Genomic DNA, 15,429 nt, shown 5'->3' with positions numbered 1-15,429 from the left:
GGCGCTGTCCACACCGGGCTTCCCTCGGAGCCTTGAACACACCAAGTTCACACGCTAAGCCTTGCCTTCTCCTCACCAGCTTTCCAGCCCTTTCCTGGATGGCCCCCAGCACGCTCTGGTTCCCTCCCCTGGAAACGGGCCCTTCCCCTCACTGCCCTTCTCGTGGGTCATGAGGTTGTGCTTCCATCTGTTGGCTCTTGGTGTATCTTTGGCCCCGGCCTCTGGCGCGGCCGCCCCGTGGGAGCCAGGATGATGACTGTGACTTTTACGACTCTATCCCTGGTGCCTGACCCCCTGCCTGGAACAGGTGGACCCTCAGGAAATCCTTGATAATTATTTGTCCGCCAATTAGGCTGAGCAAGTGTTGATTGTGAGGAAAGTCATTGGCTACAGGGGGACGGCAGCACCCCTCGGACGGACGCTCCGTGGGAGGCTGCAGGAACAGGTATCACAGGGAGCCGGCCGGGGTCTCCTCCAGCGAGGCGACACGGGGACCTTCACTCCCGTGGCATGAGCAGGAAGCCGTCCGCGGTTCTGAGTCCAGAGAGGGGCTGCCTCACTAGTCCTTCGTGCTTGAAGGGTCTTGCGGACCCCCCTGAGGGGTCTCACAGCCTGGGGGGTCCCTGGTGCTACCAGTAACATGGGGTGCACCCCCTGAACCAAAGACCACCATGTCCTACTGAGTAATTTGTGAAGATGACACTTAACTGGAACTTTGAAAACAAAATATGAAAATAGATGTTGTCTGTCTCACCTGTAGCAATAATCCAGGAATCGTTATAACTTACAAAAAATGCTTCCGGAATAGCAAGGAGAGCTTGTAGTTTTCGTTTTTGCTATTTTTGTTTTCTGGTTTGGGTTTGTTTTTGTTTTTGTTTTTTAAAGATTTTATTTATTTATTTGAGAGAGAGACAGCGAGAGAGAGCATGAGCGAGGAGAAGGTCAGAGAGAGAAGCAGACTCCCCGTGGAGCTGGGAGCCTGATGCGGGACTCGATCCCGGGACTCCAGGATCATGACCTGAGCCAAAGGCAGTCGTCCAACCAACTGAGCCACCCAGGCATCCCTGGTGGGTTTTTTGGTAAGATTTTTCAGACACATTTTTAGGGTAGGCTGCTGTACCTCCTTGTCTTCGTGTTCCCTTCTGCGGCATAACTGTACCAGTCCCCTGGCAAACAAGTATTTGAGGTTTTCACAATTTTTCCTGAGCGTCTCTCTCAGGAAATGACTTGATCTCTGCATCGCTTTCTTCAGAAGGCCCTGTGGTCCCTGCGGAGTTTCTCCAGCGCGGCGCTAACCAGTGCCTGTTAAAGGCCAGATTCTCTTTGTCAGTGTTTTTGCCTGAGATCGAAGCAATTCTCCAGCTTCACTCCTATCGGTTTCTAGAAGTTCTACACGTTTTCCATCCTTCACAACTTCCTTTTATGGTTCAGTGGTTTGTGGTTGGTGCTGTGTCGTCAGAGTGTCAGCGTCTGACTGAGCAAGTCACCCCTGAATTCATGGGAAGGAATAACCTGGGGCTTCAGACACAGCAGCTCCTTGAAGCAGGGTGTGTTCTGGAAGGAAGGTCTCCTGCCTTGAAGAGCGCGACTTCTTCTCCGAGTGGACGACTGGACGGCTGAACAGTGACGGCAGCCATTCTCCTCTGGATGCCCTAGGCCGGCCTCCTTCCACATGGAGCTCCCTGCTTTTCTGTCTGCATCCTGGATTCCCACCAAGGACGCCCTAATCTTGTTCTCATACGTTACTTCTTCCATTGAGTGCTTCCTAGCCTCCCTTATTGGATTTATATCCACTGTCTTCCCACCTGCTTCTCTGGTCTTATTCTCCTTTTAACTGTACTATCGTATTGAACAGGAGAGCTCCCGTGCCGTGTAGAGGAAGCTATGTGTGCTCCAAGCGGCTGACCTTTTCAGTCCTGTCTGAAACCTGATACCCAAGAAAAAGGGCCAGTCTGCTTAGAGATCCTCCAAAGAGGGCTACTGTTTGCCTTTGCATCAGCACTTCCTAAACTAACATGTCACAGATGGACACGGACAGGCAGACAGACACCGTGCCTCGCTTCTGCTTGACTAACCCACGCATCACTTCTTTCGATGAATGTCTCTTCCATTATCACCTGGCTGGATGCACTAACCCCACGCCTGTATGGCCACGGTTCCTTGTGCCTAACCATGTACTGAAATGGATTCGAATTATCTGCTACATGTTGGTCTCGCCAACTAGACTAAGATCCTTGGGGGTGACCACTGGAACACAGTTTTCCTTCCATCTCAAATATCTGGCAGAGTGTGAGATATAGAAAATGCTTACTAAGAATATGTTTAATTAGGTAATGGGTATGTACGGTCTCTTTGTTATAATTATGTTGTCATAATTACATGAAGTGGCAAACTCCTACAAGGCTCAATTAAGGCGCGGCTCAGCGATCAATATATCCTGGTGGGAAACACAGACGTGGGATGTCCCACCCAAACTCTTAGCTGTGGTTTTCCTCCTGCTCTCCTGGATGATCACCTTGGACATATCACTTAGCCACCAAGCATTCCCATCACCTAGAAAGTCAGAGGGTTGGACTCCTCAGGAGCTCCTCTAGTTCAATAATTACAGGAGTCATTGGACAATGTGTAATTTACTGATCCAAAATTTCTCTTTTTAATCATTTCATAATCTGTTGCTCACTCATAAAGTCATATGGTTTTGTATTTTGCATTTCCCATGAGTAATCTGCAAATATATCAGCCTCCTTCTAGTCTGGTATTTAATTCAATAATCACTTTAACTCCCTGGTAAATAGATCCACCATCTTGGGGTAAAAATATCAAGACACTTAGGGTAGTTATTTGTTTTGGACACACTGGCCACTGGGTTCCTATCTTTCAAATGAACCTTTAACCAATATTTGTTAGATTAATCTCCTGAAATGTTCAAGTGAGACTACAATGTAGATGCCATGGGTCCTCACTCCAAGAAGGGGAAACTAGAGCCCAACATTTTCAAAGCAGACATAGCAGAGGATAGATCATGCATCCCAAGGCCATCAGGGAAGAACATTTCCACTTGTCATTGTTCAAAGATACTCATAAAAACAAACTCTGCTTTTTATGTACATATATTTACAACATGAAACTACCAAACATGATACTGCTTCTGTTGTTTATCTCATATAGCTATAGCTTTGGTATGTGCTATGAAAATTTCTTACCTTGGAAGTACTTTAGGGGAGGAAAAGTCCGTTTTGTCTAGCATCTGAGAGTAGCACTTATGGAGTTTCATATTGTATAAATTCATAATCATTATTTGGTATGTAGTATAATTTTCAAGAAGTTAAACCTACAAGTGAGAAATTTGGCATCATAAAAGAAGCAACATCAAGAGCAAGGAATTTTGGCTGCCACAGGAGATTTTAGAGCAGGTAGGAAGATGTGCTGGGTGATGTACAGTCATCCTGTCACCAGAGGACCAAAGACAATGCTGAAAAGGTCAGAGATTTGGCTGATTCCAATACATGATTAGTGAGGACAATGACGGCTGAAGAGTTAAATTTAGACCAAGAGACAGATGCTCACATCCTGAAAGAAAACTGTACACGAAGAAGGTTTCTCTGAAGATTGTGCCAAGCACTTTGATTGATGAACAGAAACAGCGAAGCCTTGACATTTGTTCTGATCCTTCAGACAGAGTTGGATAAAATAATGTTTTATGAAGAAAAGAGTAACCAGGAATGAACCAAGGAGCAAAAGAACTTAGACTCAAGAGACGAGAGTCTTCAGTGAAAACATCCACATCCCTAATACTCCCCCAAAGTAAGTAGAAAAGTATTACAATAGTCTTTTACTTAATAAATGTACATTTGCTGAGCACCATGCTGGGTATTATGTTGTAACAGCATTATGTTAAACATAGTGAGAGTTTTAACTGTGAAACATAGTGAGAGACATTGTTCCTGCCCTCCAGCTGTTTATCATGTAGTGAAGGAAAGTGAGGCAAACACAAGAATTGGGCTAGAACATCCTAGGAGGCAGTAAGGGGCAAGCACCTTGCATTGGCACCACCTGGTACCAACATGAGATGCCCGCAGCCCTTTGTAGAGCGAATATGAGTGTATTTCTCTTATATTGGTGGTATGCTCCAAGTAGAATAGCCTATCTATGTATTTTGAGAAAATCGTGGTGTGAACATCTGAATTACTCCAAAGGGGGAAGTCAAGATGAACCTCTTCACTGTGCAGTGTGCTTTCCATTACATTGTTTTGACTGGTTGTGTTGATACAGTGGACCACATGGATGTGAAACAAGAATTCAAATACACCTTGAGAGGAATAGCATTTCTCACTACTGAGAAGAATCAAGAAGATGTGATGCAGACTTTGAAGGAATTCCCCAAAATGAGTCCATCCATAGCTTCTCCAACTGACTCCTCTGAACAGGATGACATCCATCTCATCATTTGAAGATCTGGCATATTTATTACAAAATTCAGTCTCATCATTTAAGATCATATATTTTATTCATTTATTCCGTAAAAAATACCCACGTGTTCAGCTCCTACAGTGGGCCTGGCATCCTGGGAGAGCTAGATTTATGCATCCATCATGGCTAATGTTTATAGACTGCTTGATTTTCATCAACAATCAGCAAATAAGTGGATTCCATGTTGACACTTACATTTCAACCTAGTTTATTTTCCCATCCACATTAAGAAAACATTATAGAGAGCTTTTAAAAGAAAAACAAATAGCTTTGGGGACAAGGGAGTAGAAAGCATCCCAATTCATCATTTGGCCAGGTTCAACAAACATTGCATCATGAACCAAAAGCCCCTAATCAGGACAGCTGTGGGACCCTGAATAAACACTCCCTTACACTTAATTGACTTAGAGAGAAATCTAATTTCCTGATTGTCTGTGAACCTTCGCCCATCTGTGGATGATGATGGTTGTATATGTGTGTGTTTTTTGACCAATACGAAGGGATATCTTGGATATTAATGGTAAAAGGAATAAATGTTACTGTGTGCAACAAAGAGGGGAACAGAGTAGCCATCTGACACTGACTTACAGTCTGTCTAAATCAGAGCTGAGCAACATTAAGAATGACATTTTTGCATATATGTAGCCCATCTATGTATGTAGAGGTTTTTATGAAGCCAGAATGCACCAAGTATGCAGTAATATGTATTAAAAATTACTGGATGTAGCCAAGAGGAAAGAAAAGTGGGGAAATAGAAGAGCAACCATATAATTTACTGTGCTAGATACTTTCAAATAAACTGGTATTAAAGCCATCATAGCAGTGATGAGGAGTAACTAGTCAAGCATCTGATTTATGACTTGTGAAGGATGTTCTCATTACCCTCTGTTCAAATGACTACTTGAGGGACAAATGACTTTGGAAGAAAAAGCGCTCATATTTTAAAATCCCAGCAAACTAGTTACCTAGTTACTGGCATCCTAGATAAATACCTTATCTTCTGTCGGGCGTTACCATGAGCTATGATGCTAACGAGCAGTGGCCGTAAAGGTTTTTATTGTATTTGTCTTCAAGAAACGAGCTGTGGTCATTTTGATGCCAAGAACAAAACAAAACCAAACCAAACAAAAGCTATCTTGCATTGGAATGTGCTACAATACAGCTTAAACATACAAAGAAATAAATTTATAAAGTCTGGACTCTAAGAGTCTCTCTGGAGGTTATTTTTGTTAATTACTGTGTGTCTCAGGTTGTCTTAGATATTTGCACGTATTTTTTTCTCAAGGTAAATTGAAGAAAATTTGATTTACACAGAGATGAAAACTATCACCCATAATAAATGGCTCTAAGAATCCTAAAATGCTGAACTTCAGCAGAACGACTCAGAGCAACTATTCGTCAAGCATTCATTTTGGTTAAGGTGGTAACGAAGACTTCGTTTTCCCTATGCAGGGAAGCACTATTCATAGCTATAATGAGGTATTTTTAAAAAAAAACAGCCAACCAAAATTCCCACAATTCCATCCTGGGATATGGTGAGGTATTTTAAATTCATGATGACCCTGGTGAATCCAACTGGAAAGGGGACTCCTGGAAAGTAAGGGTTCAATGCCTATAGTTTGCCCCCAACTAAGTTCTTGGTGGTATTTACAGGGGGTGAGTGGTCCGTGGGATCTGGCGATCATCGAGCTATTTTAAGCCATCCCTCTCAGGTGGCCGGAAAAGAAGATAAATGGAGGAGGGCGATGTATAAAAGGAGAAACAAGGAGAAGCATTTTGTAGCAGAATGTTAATTGAAGGAGATGGATATATTAAATTAGGTTTGCTTACTCCATCTTGGAGGCTATGTCACTCAAATATAGATAAGACATAACTCTGGATGACCAATGCAAAGGATTTCTTTTTGTCTAAAAGAAAATAAAGACTAGGCTTGCAAAAACTGCCTGTAACATCCCACTGTGGAGAGCTTTCACGCGCCTTGAGAAGGTAGAAGGGTCATAGATTGTGCCCTGAAAATTCCAATGATCATTGTCGTATGGGGAGGAATCTGACAAATTATTATCGTACCATCTGTTCGGTTTCCTGTAAGCTTCATTCTACCCTTCTGTTTACAGAAAGTGCGTGTTTCTAACATAGAAAGGGGGAGAAACCCACCTCCTTTCAGGCTCCCGCAAGATTGGCTGGGGGGAAGAGACAAATTCCTCTGGCCACTGTGAGCTACTCAAGTCTCGCCACAGACTTTGGAGAATGAGATTGACAGCTTTTTTTTTTTTCTTTTTTCTGCAAAGCATGTTTACTTTTTATTCATTACTATTCTTTACTCCATCTTAACACTCTCTTGATGGTGATAGGTGATAAATGGGTCTGTAGCCATTGTGTGGTTCGGGGTAACAGCCTATAAGGTAGGGATTCTACCTTGTTTGTTCCAAAACCGTGTCTGTTGACGGCATCCACGTATTTTTACCCACGTTCACCCGTTTTGAACTGAGCTATCTCCCATTCAGGGAGACAGCTTCTCCTGCAGCGTGCGAGGTATCTGCCACAGACCCTGTCTCCTCAGAGCTGCCGGCCCCCGGAGGAACTACTCCCCTTCTGCACTGGTACAAACAGGCAGGGACGCTTACAATAAGGCACACTGGGCTGCGTGGCAGTAACTCATGGGCAGATTTAAGATTAAACGATATAAATAAAAAGCCAGAAATCGTGATTAGCATTTAGAAGCAGCGTCAGCAAATTTCAGACGAGGTAAGCCGATGTCGGTAATCTAACGACCATTTAAAATACATTAGAAATATCTAGTTTCATCTCAGGGAATTTTGTTGGACATTTGATGCTTGAGTCTCTTGGAGGAAATCTAAATAAATTCCTCCAAATAAAACCAACAGGAATCAACAGTAATACAGTCACAGCTAGTCCCACCATGAGCCTGCTCATGAGATACCTTCAGGTTCATTGAGAAGGTAAGTTTCTATTTGAATATGTGTGTGCACTTGGGAAGGGCTATAAAAATGAATGGCCTTCCTCATTTTTCTAAGCCGTATTAACTTTAACCTAGAGACACATAATGAAAAATAAAAAAAAACACTAATTATGCACCTGTGAATTATTTCCACCCATAAGATAATATTTTGAAAATAAGGTAACTTTTTTTTATAGCTTTCACAAAATCCTGCCTTTCCACCAGGAAGATAGCCTGTGGTTCTGGAGTCTTGTCGTGCTTTCGTTCTGCCCTTTTCATGAGAAAAGCCATTTGAGGAAAAGTATAAACTAGGAAATCTGAGATGCCTTCTTCCCTCTGTGCATCTTTGCTCTTTATATGGGCTCTGCCCTTAGAAGAGCAAGTAATATTACTTTTTTTTTTTGAGTAGGATTCCAAGAACGGAAAGAACTATGTGAGATATCGAGTACCCATCTAAGAGTATCCCTGGGAGGAGATTACATAACTGTATCTTCACCTCCTTCTTCTGAGAGTGAGGGAATTACTCTTAAAGTAATCTAAGCCTTCCTCATGCAATGTTCAATTTGCACGCTCACACATTAAGCAGAATACATCAGACAACAAATTCTGAAACTCTAAAATCACCACCGAAGAGAGAAGAGAGCTGATATGTGTGAAGACCCATTCCATGCCAAGGGAGAGACTATGCTAAAATCATCTCCTTTGCTGCTTATGAGTCCATCCAGTAGCTGCAGGTTTCCAGGGGAGCAGAGGGAGTCTTCTGACTTTGGACAAGTGGTACTAATTCTTATCAGTGCGCCACACTGCGATCAAAAGTCAGAAAACACTATGAAGTAAAGGAAAAGCAGAAAACAAAGTCGTGCTGATCACAAAAGTCATCCCTACAGATAGTCACGTGGTGTGGTGATTTCTGCGGTTAAAATTAAGAATACTGAATCTTTTTTTTTTTCATTTTTTTTTATTTTATGTATTTTCAGTGAAGAACACTGAATCTTAATCTCAATCTGGGATCAAACCACAATGGAAGGTTCAGACAACTTTCTGCCATTACAAAATCTGAATGCTTTGGGGAGGGAATGTTCTACATTTCTCTGACCATTATAGAAAATCCTGGCATTTGGTTGGCACTTAGAATCCTAAAGGCAAAGACTCCCCTTTGCTTGTTTGTTTGTTAGTTTGTGGGGTGCAGGTACATTAATATGCAAATCTTCAACAAAATGACAATGGGTTTCACTAGCCAAGCATACTTCTATTGGCAAAGGGAGAGTTTTTAAGTGTTTTTATGTACTGAATACATTTTATTGCTCTTTTTTTTCTTTACAAAAGACAAAAATCAATGAATGCTATGAGTTTGATGAACCCTCGTAAAGGCAGGAGAGTCTGCGTACACAAATATTTACATATCCAGTTTGCATGCATTATGTTTGCGGCATTTCTCCGTGACAGTGAAGAATGAGTCACAATGTCACTGTGCCAACCTCTGAGCACTTCTGCTTCTCACAGGCATGGTTTCATTAATCTCCATGATGTTCTGGAAACATGGAGTGAGGGTGATGCTTCCTGTTGGTGCTGCAGCCTGAGAAGAGCAGCCCAGAGAGGTTGAGCTATTTCCTCAGAGTCACACAGAAGATGCCAGGAGCCCACAGGAAGCCACGGCAGGACACCTTCCAAAGATCACCTTGTTTTTTACAAAGAAGAAAGGAAAGCACAGGATTCCGAAAGCCCAGAGAACTTGGTGTAAACCCTTGAGGCCTCAAACTCTTTGCATATGCATATAGATGACAACTTGAAGAAACACTTTCTTATGGTCTAGATCACATAGCTACCAAGCTATCATGAAAATGAAAACACACACCCAAGACGTCTGGTTGCCTCATCCAAGACTTCCAATGAAGACCAAAATACCATGAACAATTGTGATAATTATGGAGGTCTTGGTTTTATTTTTTATCTTCTTTGTCTTTGTCAAATTTTTTAAAACTTGGACACGAAGAGGACCATCACCCACACGTGCGCCCTGACAGCAGACCAGGGAGACGAGAGGCTCCTCTCCCCGAGGCTGATGCAGCCCGCTCTCTGCCGGGAACCCTGCTCCCCCACCATTCCCGGGAAGACTGTAGGATGTGAAGCAAAGGCCATGCTCAGCTGACTGTGGGCTTAATGGGAAATTGAATTCATGTTTCAGTACAGGTTTGCAAAAATTGATTTTTAAAATAAGTTTCTAATTCTGTAATAGTTTCTGATTTACCGAAAAGCTGTGAGGAGAGGCTCCCAGATACCCCATAACCTGCTTCCCCTACTGGTGACTGTTTGCTCAACCAGTATCACTACCTTCTGATTCCTAAACTCCAAGGTTGACTCAGATTTCTTCCGTTTTCCTCTCATGTTCTTTTTCCGCCCTAGGATCCCATCCAGGACACGACAGTACATTTAACTTTCAAGCTTCCTTAGGCTCCTAGAGGCTGTGACAATTTCTCAAATCCTCCTTGGTTTGGATGACCTTGACAGACTTGAGAAGTGTGTGTCAGGCATTTGTAGAACGACCCTCCATTTTTTATTTTTCTGATGTTTTCTTCATGGTTATTCTGGGGGTGTGGGTTTTGAGATGTTTCTGGGGGAGATGGGAGACCATTGTATTCCCCCACCAAAGACCGCAGGAAGCCCCTTCCTAAATGAGGAGGACCCTAGAGCAATTACAAACCCATGGCAGAGACTGCAGGTGGCCTAGCCTTGGGGCACGGTGCACACAATGAGAAATTCAAACAGAAATCTTCTGAGATTTTTCTGAAAAGCTTTGGCTTTCTTCATAAAGGTGCTCCCTGCTTTGTCTGTCCTCTCCCCTCTTGATGGAGGGGTTACATGTAGAGTGATACAGCCATTCTGTGACCTGGATGAGGTGAGCATGAAGACTGAAGCCAACGCGTGAGGTAACGAGATGAAAAGTCAGAGTATGTGCCTTGTTCCCTGATGGCCTAAAGCTGCTACACAGCTCCTGCTGCATCTGTCCCAGACTTCTTGCCCCTACTACACAGGTTTCAGTCACCATGGTCAACACGTCTGGAACTTGTGGCTGGAGAAAACCCTAACTGACTCATGGGAATGGAATCACGTGGAGCCCCACCCCCACCCTGTCCCATCTCCAACAACACCAGGGTGACCAACATTTCCTTTGAGCAGCCCCTGTTCACCATGTTGAGACGGTTACTAACTTCTCTCCCGTAAGCATCTTCCCCGCAATTTGGAACACCTCCGCTCTCAGGAAATCATTTAAATTTCTTCCCTGGTATTGCCAATTCCTGTTAACTAACTTCAACGCATTATGTTTTCTCACTTTCAAGCACTGTTTCTCACTTTATGACAACATTCTCCCTGTTATAGAGCACAGAGGGTAGCACTCGACTCAGACGAGAGCAGCAAGGTCATCTCTGAGAGTCAGCGATTCGGGGCCCTAAGTCTGATCTTCTATTGCTGGAAAAATGACTCCCAGTTTATCCACATGGGATTCAGTTCACAGCTCCCAGCTTCGAAGCTGCGACAGAGGCAAAGCTAAAAATCAAATGGCAATCTCTTTTCCCTCGTTTTTGACCTGTAATTGCTATGTGGGCAAATACTCTTTGAAAACATTATGGGAGAGGGGGTCTTGAGGGGCTCTGTCTGTTAAGTCTCAGGTCATGATCTCAGGGTCCTGGGACTGAGCCCAGCATTTTGGGATCCCTGCTCAGCAAGAAGCCTACTTTTCCCTCTCCCCTCCCCCACCAGTTGTGCTCTCACACTCTATCAAATAAATAAAATCTTAAAAAAAGAAAAAGAAAAGAAAACATTATGGGAGAAATGTCAAGTGCTAGAATCTTCCGCCACCAAACGTCCTGCTGAATTCTGGAATCCAGAGAATATCCAGGCTCCATGCAGAGTCAGCCAATAGCTGCACTTCCTTAGATGACCATGTCCTTTCCCCAAAACCATGGTTCAGCCAGAGCATCACCTGGTTCCCCCACATACGGAGGTGTTGGGACAGGAGTTATTTGAGGAAACCAAGATTAAAATCTTTTCTTCCTTCCTTCTTGGGTTGTTGCATGTATAAGACTCTTGTTCCTTAATAACCGAACAGGTAGACTTAGTGATTGCTCTACGGGAACATCTCTGCAGGGGTTCCTTTTGTTCGTTTGTTTGCAGGGTTCCTTAAGGCACTACCACTCATCCGCAGTGAACTACTTTGATCCTCCTGGAACATTCCATGTGGTACCCTCCAAATCTTGGCAGGTGTGATCACCTCTGGAAAGGTTGGGGTGTTGACGTGGAGTCATCACCTGTAGATTGGGCTAAAGCAATGTCTTCCACTAAAAGCCACCAGCATGCACTGCATTTTCATGGGCACTTTGCAGAGACCTGGCAAGGTGTACCTGTATTCAGAGCTGTTTTTTTTTTTTTTTTCCCTAAGGTTTAATGTTAGAGCTTTGTCTTCTTCCTCTTCTTCTTCTTTTTTAATCTTTACTAAACCCCAGTGGAAAACAACCTTTTGCTGTGAAAAGTAATCCAGCCAGATATCTTCGAAATCTTAATAGGTAAAGTGGATTGACCTCAGTTCATCTTCATAGAACTTAGGACAAATTGACCAATTTTCTTTCTAAACACTTGCCACTTGGATGTTGATTTTGCTTTCCTAGGATTAGCACAATGAATAGTCTGTATTTGAGAATGTTAATACAGTGCTACTAAGCACATACACCACATAAAGCAGAAATACTTTGTTTAGGTAAGCCCTAACCAGTTCTGAAAAATGACAAATACTGCTGATTCTTTTGTTTGGAAACTTAGAAAATGAGAGAGAAATCTCAAAGTAAAAGTTGTAAAATTGATATCGTAACACACACATGTGAGTGGGGAAGAAACTTCCATAAGACATACTGAGCACCACCACTGAAGAAAAGTCATCGGAAACCCTCAGAGCAGGCTTGTCTTTGGAGCAGGAAGAGGAAACAGCCCCCACGCACTGTCAGTCCTGGCGTCTCATCAGTCCTCAAATAGCTTCTCATCAATATGGCATCCTTCAAATTAGAATTGTGTTTATTCAACGTGTTCCGTGTGGTTGTGGACTAATACGTAATAAATCCTGTTGGAGATGGAAGATGCTGACCGAGTTCCTGCTCTACAGAAGTTCACAGTCAAGCAAGAGGGGGAGAGACTGGTGTGTCATCCGCAAACAGTGCCGCCGTGTGTGAGGCACCAAAAGAAAACACACACCTGCAGAGGGTGAACCTGCAGCTGGGATCAAAGTATCCAGCAACAGTATCAAGATCTGCGCACTTCTATCCACATGTTGCCAACGACTATGGTCAGGATACACAGGAAACAATTCTAAATACCATCCAGCTCACAAATGTCCTACTCGATTTGCTAAGTGGTTTTGGTTTTTTGTTTTGTTTGTTCGTTTGTTTGTTTAAACTCAATTAGCCAACATATAGTACGTCATTAGTTTCAGAGGTAGAGTTCAATGATTCATCAGTTGCGTTGAACCCCCAGGGCTCCATTTGCTGACTTCGTATGGGAATCCTCCCATCTGCCCGTTCTTCCACGATTCCCCACATTAACTAAGAAACCCCGTTTCTACATACGGTGTTCCTTTGAAAGCTGCACCTAGACCTCCTTTTGTAAAATCAATATTCCAATTACAAATGGTCTCAGCCCTCAACTGCTCTATCTTTTTTCCTTTCTCTTTCTTTACCTGAGAGGCATTTATGATTGTGATTCTTGTCAATTGATGCAAGATGAGAAATATCCATAGGAACCTTATTTTTCTTTTGGGGAAACAGAATTCAGGAGGGAAAGCCACGCCTTCATAAGCCATGAGCTGTTCTTCCTTGAAAGGTTGCTTGGTCTCTCCCTGTTTTCTCATCTGTGAAATGCAAATAAGAGCTAGCTCAAATGGTTATCTGAGTAAATACAGGTCAGAGAAAGAAAAAAAGCCACTCAGAAGCCTGTGACCAGAGACATGTGCAGTCACCTGATGACAAATGTCTTCCTTTCTTCTTCATGAACACTTACATCACTGTTTCTCTTTACAAAATGTAAGTATGCTCTTTAATAACCTGTTCCCACCGCCTTCCATTGAAGAGTATACTTTGACTATCTACCCATTTAGTTATAAAATCTACAGGAATTTTTCACTTACCCCAGTCATATAGCTGGAATAGCTGTGTCAAACCATAACCAAAATTCACATTTTTTTAAAGATTTCACTTATCTATTTGACAGAGAGAGAGAAAGAGAGAGATCACAAGTAGGCAGGGAGGCAGGCAGAGGGAAAGGGCAAAGCAGGCTCCCTGCTGAGCAGAGAGCCCAATGCGGGGCTCGATTCCAGGACCCTGAGACCATGACCTGAGCCGAAAGCAGAGGCTTAACCCACTGAGCCACCCGGTGCGCCTAAAATTCACATTTTTAATACTTTTCCAAAGTGTTTCTTCTTCAAGACTGTAGCAATTGACAATCCCCCAAGAAGGGTTTGGGAGTGCTGGTTTTCTCACGCCATCACCAACATTATTTATTATTAATTTTTCACCACTTGTATGTTACTGATCACTAAAAGGCCATTGATATTTTATCTCTAGGCCATTGATGTTTATTGGCACTTCTTGGCTATATATATTTATTCTTGAATTGAGGATGTTCATTGTTTACTGTCGGAAGCACCTCTCAATCTCTTGGCCACAGAGAGACTATGGCTTTAGTCTCTCTGTGAGAGAGACTTTAGCTCTGCCAGCACTGATGTCTGGACTGTTGTCTCCACTCCTGCTCTTGTCTCTGAGGGATGGCAGCCCCCACGTGCATGAGCCTCTCAGTTCTACATTCTCCTTCCCCTGCCTCTACTATGAGCCTCCTGCACACGCACTACAATCCTCATCACTGATAACTGCACACCTCTGAACTCTCTGCCTCAGGGCTCCCACTCAATGGCCATTACATCCACTCCCAGCTCATGCTCTCTAGGATCTCATTCCAGCAATTTTGTTTTAATTATTTTTACTGTTCACCTTAGTAGCTATTTCATGGAAGTGATTGCCAAGCAAACACAATTTTAAAAACTCTTTAAACTAAACTGATATTATTTCTTAATGTCAAAATGAACACAGAAGTCCCATCCATATTAAGAACTGAACATGTCTACTATGGACCAACCCAGTCATTGTACCCAACGTCACCTACTTTCCAAATTTAAATTGTGCATTTTCTTCAGCACATGGTTTGCAAAAAGTAGAAAACTTTGGGGTCCCATTGGCTTTAATTGAAATCTGGGTTGTTGTTGGGTTGTTTTATTTTTTGTTTTGTTTTGTTTTGTTTTGTTTTTCTATACATCTCCCAAACCTGTTCCTGGGAATAGGACTTCTCTGTCCATTTAACTGGTCTTGGGGAGATAGAAAGTATCTGATTTCCTCTTTGCTGCATAGCTAATGTATAATGTGGATGACATGATGGTCCGAGAGTGGCCTATTTGTCTGCAGGACATGACTCAAGGATCCCTATGGGTGTCCACTTCTCTCCCAACCCTCCATGACTCCACATCACTTTCAAATCAAATCAGATTAGCACATCTAATACCACCTTTTTGATACCATCTTACCCATTTTCACACATATATTTTCAAAAGCCTTATTAATCTCCTAGGGTGTCCTAAACTTTTTGACCAACTCCCATTTTAGAATTATGGAGCATTAGTACCTGTGACAAATTAGTAGGTCACTATTCTAGGCACCATGAGAATTTAGAAAATATTTGAAGTATCTTTCTCTATATTCAAAATACCTAAAATTAATAGTTAAGACAAACACATGAAGTTATACAAAAGTTGAAATTGACAAGGAATAATTACAAGAACACATGCATGTTTGACTATAATAGCATGGATTTAGATACACATCTATGTGTATGGAGATGAATATATACGACATAAAGCTTATTGTGTGTGTGTCTGTGTGTTTGCATGTGTGTCTCGGTGTGGCTGTGTG

Source organism: Lutra lutra, chromosome 12 (genome assembly GCF_902655055.1).
Source record: "Lutra lutra chromosome 12, mLutLut1.2, whole genome shotgun sequence".
In the NCBI taxonomy this organism is placed as follows: domain Eukaryota; kingdom Metazoa; phylum Chordata; class Mammalia; order Carnivora; family Mustelidae; genus Lutra; species Lutra lutra.
This window is presented reverse-complemented; position numbering follows the sequence as displayed.